We start from the raw sequence: 9,941 nt of genomic DNA, 5'->3' as shown, positions 1-9,941 counted from the left end.
AAGAATTCCATTTAAAATTAATTTTTAGAAAAAAATGGGGGTACAAATTTCGTGCAAATGGAGAACGTAAGATGGAGAACCTCGAAGTCTCGAATTGCGAAATTTGCTCCTCTCGACTGGCTCCTCTCTCTCTCGCGAATAAAGAACGAATTTCACGGGGCAAAAATCGCGAGGTCAGGCCGATCAGAGGCAGGTGCACGATTCTGGCGGTTTAATAAAGAGCAACGAGGCGGCTCGTTGACGGAAGCTAATTCCATCGACGTGTAATTCGATTTCGAGACGAGGCGAGCCGCGCATTAATAGCGAGCGGACACCGCGGGTGATCGTCCGTGGCGGCGTGTGTGCGCGCGTACTCGCGTCCCGGGGAAATTAATGAATTTCGAATCGAACCACCGCGAGTAGTTAATTTTCGTGGAAGCCGCCGCGGAAGATGGCTACCTGCTTCGAGAACACGCTCGTTTAATGCCACCGGGTACTAATGGCGTTTCGATTGGCCTCCACGCAGTGGCGTAGCTACTTCCATTTCCGTCTATCGCGAATTAACATCAATTTCTTCTATTTCCACTGTACTTTTTTGCACACTTTTTTTTTAACGTACATACGGAGATACTTTTGAGGATAATTCTTATCACAGAATCTATATAAAATGAAATGAAGTTTGTTGGTTAGGTCGAAATTTGGGTCGGTAGAGTAAAAATAGTGAAAAAGTGAGGGTCACATAATTTTCAAATTTTTCAATTTTTAAATGTTCAATATTTAACATAAATATAAATTTCTTCTATTTGTTCTGTATTTTTTATACACTTTTGTTGGAAATAGATAAGGAGATACTTTTGAGGATAATTCTTATCACAGAATCTATATAAAATGAAATGAAGTTTGTTGGTTAGGTCGAAATTTGGGTCGGTAGAGTAAAAATAGTGAAAAAGTGAGGGTCACATAATTTTCAAATTTTTCAATTTTTAAATGTTCAATATTTAACATAAATATAAATTTCTTCTATTTGTTCTGTATTTTTTATACACTTTTGTTGGAAATAGATAAGGAGATACTTTTGAGGATAATTCTTATCACAGAATCTATATAAAATGAAATGAAGTTTGTTGGTTAGGTCGAAATTTGGGTCGGTAGAGTAAAAATAGTGAAAAAGTGAGGGTCACATAATTTTCAAATTTTTCAATTTTTAAATGTTCAATATTTAACATAAATATAAATTTCTTCTATTTGTTCTGTATTTTTTATACACTTTTGTTGGAAATAGATAAGGAGATACTTTTGAGGATAATTCTTATCACAGAATCTATATAAAATGAAATGAAGTTTGTTGGTTAGGTCGAAATTTGGGTCGGTAGAGTAAAAATAGTGAAAAAGTGAGGGTCACATAATTTTCAAATTTTTCAATTTTTAAATGTTCAATATTTAACATAAATATAAATTTCTTCTATTTGTTCTGTATTTTTTATACACTTTTGTTGGAAATAGATAAGGAGATACTTTTGAGGATAATTCTTATCACAGAATCTATATAAAATGAAATGAAGTTTGTTGGTTAGGTCGAAATTTGGGTCGGTAGAGTAAAAATAGTGAAAAAGTGAGGGTCACATAATTTTCAAATTTTTCAATTTTTAAATGTTCAATATTTAACATAAATATAAATTTCTTCTATTTGTTCTGTATTTTTTATACACTTTTGTTGGAAATAGATAAGGAGATACTTTTGAGGATAATTCTTATCACAGAATCTATATAAAATGAAATGAAGTTTGTTGGTTAGGTCGAAATTTGGGTCGGTAGAGTAAAAATAGTGAAAAAGTGAGGGTCACATAAATTTTCAAATTTTTCAATTTTTATATTGTTCAATATTTAACATAAATATCAGTTTCCTCTATTTGTCCTGTATTTTGCATACTTTCTTTTCTTTTTTTTAAATAGATACGGAGATACATTTGAAGTTAACTTTTGTCACGGTGTATGGAGTGAAATGAAGTTTGACGGTTACAGAGTAAACATAATGAGAAACTAAGGATCGTGTGGTTTTCGAAATTTTTTTATTCAAACTGTTCAATAATACGAACGCAGAAACTTCGGAGCAAATTTTCTACGGCACCCGGTATACACAGCACGTGTTCGCAAGAGATTAATCGATATTTCCAAAATGATTCCTTCTCTTTGCCGAGGGAACAAGGCTACTTTAACATCCTTAATTGAAACCATTTCCTGTTTTCTCTTTTGTACAGGGAATGAGAACAAATTCGACGACACCACAGAGTACCATTTAACATTATCAAAATATTAATTACTTCTTGAAAGCAACATTAACCAAGCCATCGTTTATTACATTCAACGTTAACATCATCACTCCGAATATCATAAATATTAATATCACAAAACGAAGAAAACACCAACATCGCAGAAATGAAAAATACGAATATTACGAAAATTAAAGAATATCAATACCACGAAAATTAAGAAATATTAAAATCACGAAAATAAAAAGTAGGCATTAATACTACTTTCTTCCTCAAAATCAATATCAATACCTACCACTCACAAAAAAAATCAAAGCCCATTAAATCCCTCGAAAATCATTTCCAACAATCGAACTTTCCATCGGCAAAATTCAAGATCTCGTCTCAAACGCAACAGCTCTCGTCTACACTTTACCTTCGCTGATTCTCCCATGATTTTCTTATTGACGTTACAAAACCAAAAAGTATCAATATTACAAAAATTAAAAAATGCTAAAATCACAAAAATAAAAAAGTATGTATTGACATTGCAAACTTAAAAAATATCAATATTACGAAAAATACTACCTTCTTCTAGAAATCAATACTGATACCACTCTGAAAAAATTCCAAATCCCATTAAATCCCTCGAAACTCATTTCTAGTGAAAATTCAAGAAGATCTCATCTGACTTCGCAAACGCAACAGCTCTCGGTTCCAACGTACTTACCTTCGCCGATTTTCTTACGATTTCTCTCCCGCGTCCAACCAGCACGGATAATCTCATTACAGAGAAAGGACTCTTACTAATATTCGGACACTTTTTAGAACAGTGTAATTTTTTTTAAATTGGATCATACGACTTGAGTATTTTTGAGAAGTTAGAAGGATTAGTATACTAGATGACGCGTGTAACATTTTTTCACGTTAGGAGGATTAGTATACTAGATGACGCATATAAAATTTTTTCACGAAGAAAATTGTAAAGGTCACTGTTTACAACTTTTTTACCTGAGCTTGTAACGAAAATTTCAAACATACGTTTTGTAGATTTATGTCACTTGTGCGCATGCTGAAAATTTCATCGAAATCGGTAGATGGAGAAACAAGCGACAGGCATCGATAGATGTAGGAATCTTCAGATTTATTACAATTATAGGCCGAAAGTCGTGAAATAGTGCGATTTTCACAATCTTTAACTGTTTGTAGCTCGTACAAAACGTATTTTTTAGATTTTCATTACGAGCTTTCAGGTAAAAAAGTTGTCGAATGTGACCTTTACAATTTTCTTCGCGATTCCCACAAATTGCAATTTTTTCAAAAAGTTTTACACGCGTCATCTAGTATACTAATCCTAACTTCTCAGAAAAATCTCAAGTCGTTGAGTCCAACTTTAAAAAAGTTATACTGTTCTAAAGAGTGTCCGAACGTTAGTAAGAGTCGCCGTATATAGATCCTGAGCAGTTAATAGAGTGTAGAGTCTGACAAAGGGAAAAGGGAACGTGACACGGTTTCACGAAGCGCCATAAACATCGAGCGTGAAAACTGTTGGTCAGGGAAGGGACAAGGGCGGCTCGAAGATCGAGAACAATGGGGAAAAATAAGTAAGTGGCCAAGGCAAGGGACCTCCTGGTGGCCGGTGCTCGACTACGGCCTGTCCTATACGACAATGCTGCGAGTCAATGGTGCCCTGTTATTCGGGACATTATGGGGCATCGTTTGTCAAGTATCGCCACAGGAAACCAACGCGTCCGTATGTTCCTCGTAGTTCTGTGGAAATGTCCGATCTGTATTGCCGGTTTTTCCACTCCAAGTGCCTTTAAAGGATGTCCTCTGTTCGTTTGTGTTACTCGGTAATTGGAGAGAGAAGGAAAAAATGTGATTTTTGGTTGTTTTGGAATTGAGAAATTGAAAGGTCTCTCTTATTCTTGAGGGTTTATAAAATTTATCCGAAAGTGCAAGAAAATTTGTATATTCTGGAGAAAAGAGGTTTCCACAATTCGTCTTTTAACTTTTCTCAATCATGGATGATATGAAAATTCGAATTATCTGAATTATTCGATAAATTATTCGGCGCGATCCGAAACTCAAACGCTTCGAATATGCGAATGAGCCGAATTATTCCACAAAATATTCGGCGCGATCCAAAATTCAAACGCTTCGGATACTCGAATGAGCCGAATTATTCCACAAAATATTCAGCGCGATCCAAAATTCAAACGCTTCGGATACTCGAATGAGCCGAATTATTCCACAAAATATTCGGTGCGATCCGAAACTCGAACGCTTGGAACATTCGGCGCGGCCCGAAATTAAAACGCTTGGAATACTCGAATTAGCCGAATTATTCCACAAAATATTCGGCGCGATCCAAAATTCAAACGCTTCGAATATTCAAATTATCCGAATTATTCAACGAAATATTCGGCGCGATCCGAAACTGAAACGCTTGGAATATTCGGCGCGGTCCGAAATTAAAACGCTTCGGATACTCGAATGAGCCGAATTATTCCACAAAATATTCGGTGCGATCCGAAACTCGAACGCTTGGAACATTCGGCGCGGCCCGAAATTAAAACGCTTGGAATACTCGAATTAGCCGAATTATTCCACAAAATATTCGGCGCGATCCAAAATTCAAACGCTTCGAATATTCAAATTAGCCGAATTATTCCACAAAATATTCGGCACACTCCGAAATTCAAACGCTTCCAATATTCGAAATACTCGAATTATTCGACTAAATATTTGGCGCGATCCAAAATTCATACACTTCTAATATTCGAAATTATCCGACTAATTCGAACAGTTCAACAATTCAAAATTTGACAAATCTACTCTCAATTCTTCCGCTACACAATACTAAAACCGTACAACTGAAGCACCACAAATCATATTCTTCGTTCAACAAAATTCATCTCTCATTCCTGACCGATTCCCCAATTTATCCCAAACTTTCTCAAAACTCCTGAAACCTTTCAGACGAAAAGAAACTGCAAAAAAAAGAAAAAAAATGCGAAGAAAAGGGGAATTCACATAATCGAGCAGGATTTTCACGCGCACGCCCTCGGAAATCGGAGTTAACAACGGGTGGACAGATTTATCAGGGCGTGTTCTCAAGGGACGCGTCGCTCGCTGGTTGACTGAGCGTTCCCGCGGGGCAGCGACCGTTCATACATGCGAATCGGGTAAAATTTCTCGCGTGGAAATCTCGTAACAACAGCCATCAGCGTGTGGAATCGCAGCCGGCGGAGAAAATGGAAGGGACGATCCTCTCGTTACGGTTTTAATCGTTTCATCAAGTTGTTGTTAGCGCGTCGAATGTGCGGCCATTTTGCGGACGATTGGACCGCGGACAATCGCGCGCCAAACCTTGTTTTCTCCCCAGTGATTTTTCCCGGCAATTTGCGCGGAATTGCCGCGACAAACGACCTGAAATTTACATCCTCGCGACATTCTTTTTTTTTCTCCGCGCGAGGATTTTCGCGAGCAATCGAGCGGAAATTGAACTTGGGTCGGTGGAAATTTGTGACGTTCCGTGATTCGTTGAAGGTGACAATTTTTCATCAAGGGTGGAATTTGATGAAATTATCTGAAAAATTTGCGATTCAAATTTTCGATGGATTGAGCGTGATGAAGTGTTTACTTGAATATTTGAATGTTCGTGAAGTTGGGTGGGAAAAGTGTTGTTTTTAATAATCACGAACCGACCGGGTCAAAATGACCCATTAGCATCTTTCGAGAAAACGTGAATGTTCAATACTGGTAAGTGTTATCATTTGTAACTTTCCGAATTTATTTTCTACAGGTATGCTTCTATTTGTATCGATATGAATCGAATTTTGCAATTATGGTTTACTTACGTAAAAATTCACTTTTGTAAAGTCGGTAATGTGTCATTCTGACTCGGTCGGTAATTCTAGTGTTAATATAATTTAGTGTTGGTGAAAATGCATGGAAAGGGTATTATGTTTAATGTAATTATACCGTGTGAGTTTCAGAGGAACGGTGAAAATAAAGTTGATCGTTCTTAGGTAACAGGAATATAATAATGGTGATAATTACAGAGTAGGATAATGCATCATCGAACTCACGACTATATTATCTGTAAGATCTAGGAAAGAAAGAAGATAAATCAGGCATATATCATAAACTCCTCCCAAAGACATTTTCTATCCACCTCGACAGCCCCATTACATAACCTAACTCATTCCAACATCATTCTCACGCATTAAAATTCCTTCACTCCCATCTTCCTCGTAAAATAACATCGAGCAGTAGTTGGAAGTAGTGGCCTCCAACTTCCTAATATCCCCGATTCTCGAAGCCTATCCTAATCTCACCCAGATCAACCCATAACATGAAATATGTCCAGAAGAATCGAAGAAATATTTTTTGAGGGAGAGGAGAGATGAGAAGAAGAGAAGAGAAGACAAAGGGAGACGAGGAAAGGAAAAGAAGAGAAGACAAAGAGAAGATAAAGAGAGGAAAGAGAGAAGGGAAAGAAGAAAAGAAGAGAAAGAAAGAAGAGAAGACAAAAAGAGAAAAGAGAGGGAGAGACAAAAATGAAAAAGAAGAGAAGGCAAAGAGAGAAGAGAGAAGAGAAGACAAAGAGAGAAAAGGAAGAGAGAAGAAAAGACAAAGAGAGAAAAGAGAGAAGAGAAGAGAAAGAAAGAAGAGAAGATAAAAAGAGAAAAGGGAGGGAGAGACAAAAATGAAAAGGAAGAGAAGGCAAAGAGAGAAAAGAAAGAAGAGAAGACAAAGAGAGAAAAGGAAGAGAGAAGAAAAGGCAAAGAGAGGAAAGAGAGAAGAGAAAGAAGAAGAGAAGACAGAGAGAGAAGAGAGAGAAGAGAAGAGAAACAGAAGAGTCTCGTCCAAAAATTCAGATGCACAAAAATCACTTCCCCAGACATTCCCTCCAGAGATGCAAAAGGGTCAAGAAAACCATCTCCACAATATCTGAAAAACGAACAACTAAGACACTGTATTGCGAACCCCAAACGAGATACACTCTCGACCCGTTCCATTTTCCAAAAATTAACAATACAATTAACTCACGCTACACTTTCAACAGCCAAATAAATATACCTACACAATTTTCCCCTCACGCCATAGCTATCTAAAACGCTCCTCCGTCTGATCCCAGAAAATGGTAAGAAACATCTCCCAGTCTCCCATAGATATAGAATTACTCCGATAGAGAAGCGACGCGTAAGAAAGAGCAAGATGGCTTCACCTACGCTCTGGTCGCGGTTTAATAATCAATTTCGTGTGTTCGCCGCGTACAACGAGTACAGGCGTCCCCGTTAACGAGGCCATAAATCCCGCAAGGAAAGCGTTCCTTTTCCCGGGGTCGAAAGAACGAACAAAAACGAGAGAGAGAGAGAGAGAGAGAAAGGAAAACGATCGTTGAACCTTGGCTGCACCCCCGACATTCGATCTCTGTTCTCGAATCGGACAGCGCGCTGCCTCGTAAAGATGGCCGACTCGCGCGAACCCGCTGTTAGATTCTATCTCCTAGAATTATGTCTTTATTAGGTGGAATCTCTGTCCGATGAGCATATAACGGTTCTCGTGGGTCTCTGCAGGTGTCTCGTCCTCGCCGAGCAAAGGGAGAGAGTGAGAGGAGGCACACGGTTGACAGTTAACGAAACGGGGAAAAACCGTAGGAATTATGCGTCCGTGGAACATTTCGATCGAGATCGTCGTTAGTGAACGATGGATGGAAGATCTGTCGAGATTCTCTTCTCTCTCTCTGTGGACGATGCGATCCACGGTAGCCGGGAGGCTGTAAATCTGTCGAGATTTTTCGCGGGCACCGTTAGCTTTTCGTGCCTCCGCCAACGGGATCCTTGGGAGATCACACCGTTGGATAACCAGGGAGAAATTAGGCAAGTTCTGTTACACACGACCTTTGGTCTTGTTCAGGGTCCATTGATATCTATCGTTTGCACGAAGGGGAGAAAATGTGTCCCCTTGTTGCCGAGGGAAAGCTCGAGGAATTCTTCTTTTTTTTTTTCTTCCAAGGACTAAGTAACGAGGTGCAGTTGATTTATTTAGTTGTTTATGGGTGTATACCTATTGCGATATTGTACAAAGGTACCAATATTCCAATATACCTACTAAGGCACCGATATTCCAACATACCAAGATACCAATATTCCAATATACCTACTAAGACACCGATATTCCAACATACCAAGATATCAATATACCAATGTACCAAGGTATCAATATTCCAATATACCAAGACACCAATATTCCAATATACCGAGATACCAATTTTGCAATATACCAAGATATCAATATACCAAGATACCAATTTTCAAATATACCAAGATATTACTATTCCAATATACCAAAATACCAAGACATCCAATATTCCAATATACCAAGGCACCAATATTCCAATATACCGAGATACCAATTTTGCAATACACCAAGATATCAATATACCAAGATACCAATTTTCAAATATACCCAGATATCACTATTCCAATATACCAAAATACCAAGACATCCAATATTCCAATATACCAAGGCACCAATTTCCCAATATTCCAATAGATCAATCTACCAAGACACCAAGATACCAATCTACCAAGACACCAAAGTACTAACTTTTCAAAATACCAAGATACCAATATTCCAATGTACCAAAATATCAATGTTCCAATATACCAAGACACCAGTATTCCAATATACCAAGGCACCAATTTCCCAATGTACCTGCAAAAATATCAATATTCCAATATATCAAGACACCAATATTCAAATCTATCAGATACCAATATTCCAATATACCAATGTACCAGGATACCAAGATATCAATATACCAATGTACCAAGGTATCAATATACCAAGATACCAATATTCCAATATTCCAACGTACCAAGATATCAATATACCAAGATACCAATATTCCAATACACCAAGATATCAATATTCCAATATATCGAGGCACCAATATTCCAATAATATCAAGATACCAAGATACCAATATTTCAAAACACCAGGATCCCAATGCACCGATACATCCTCCAGCCCGCTAATAACTCGCAACCGCAAGCTCATTAAATTCCTCGTCTCGAGAACCTCCGTCTTATCACGAGTCGTAAAACGAACCGACGTTTTACCGAATTGAACACCGGATCGTGAAATCTCCGTCGCTACCGCCATTACGCGAAACGTGACGCGAGACGATCACTCGGCTTCGGCCATGTTAACGCGTCGACGACTTCCACCGAAAAGCTTTCTCCGACGCGGCATTAAGATATCGCCAGGCTAAATGTCAGCCATTAAACGCTTACCAAGCGGAAACGGTTTAATCGTTCTCAGGCTAAGAGGTTGAAACGCGTTTCCCAGTAATTCCATCATCATCGTATACTAGGCGTCGAAATCACTCGGCACGCCGGTGAAAACGCTTTTTCCCAAGCGTGAACGCGAAGAGGACTTGGTGAATTCGTTGGCGAGAGGCCTGCCAGGCTCCGAGACCGTATGATACACGCGGAGGACTTTCGTGCGGGGGTGTCTAGGCGCGATAAATAAACCCTAAGCCCATTGAAGTAAGTGGTTATGTTTTTAACACGTGCTTGCGCCTAACAGTTCACCCCCTCGCCCCGTCTGCCCGGTATAAACCACGGGAGAACGAGCTTCGCCGTCTCCATAAGCCACGTCCTCCTCAATGGCGTAGCCTTCGAGAGTATAGCGGCG

Source organism: Habropoda laboriosa, unplaced genomic scaffold, assembly GCF_001263275.1.
Source record: "Habropoda laboriosa isolate 0110345459 unplaced genomic scaffold, ASM126327v1 scaffold387, whole genome shotgun sequence".
Taxonomy (NCBI): domain Eukaryota; kingdom Metazoa; phylum Arthropoda; class Insecta; order Hymenoptera; family Apidae; genus Habropoda; species Habropoda laboriosa.
Note: the sequence above shows the minus strand (reverse complement) of the source record.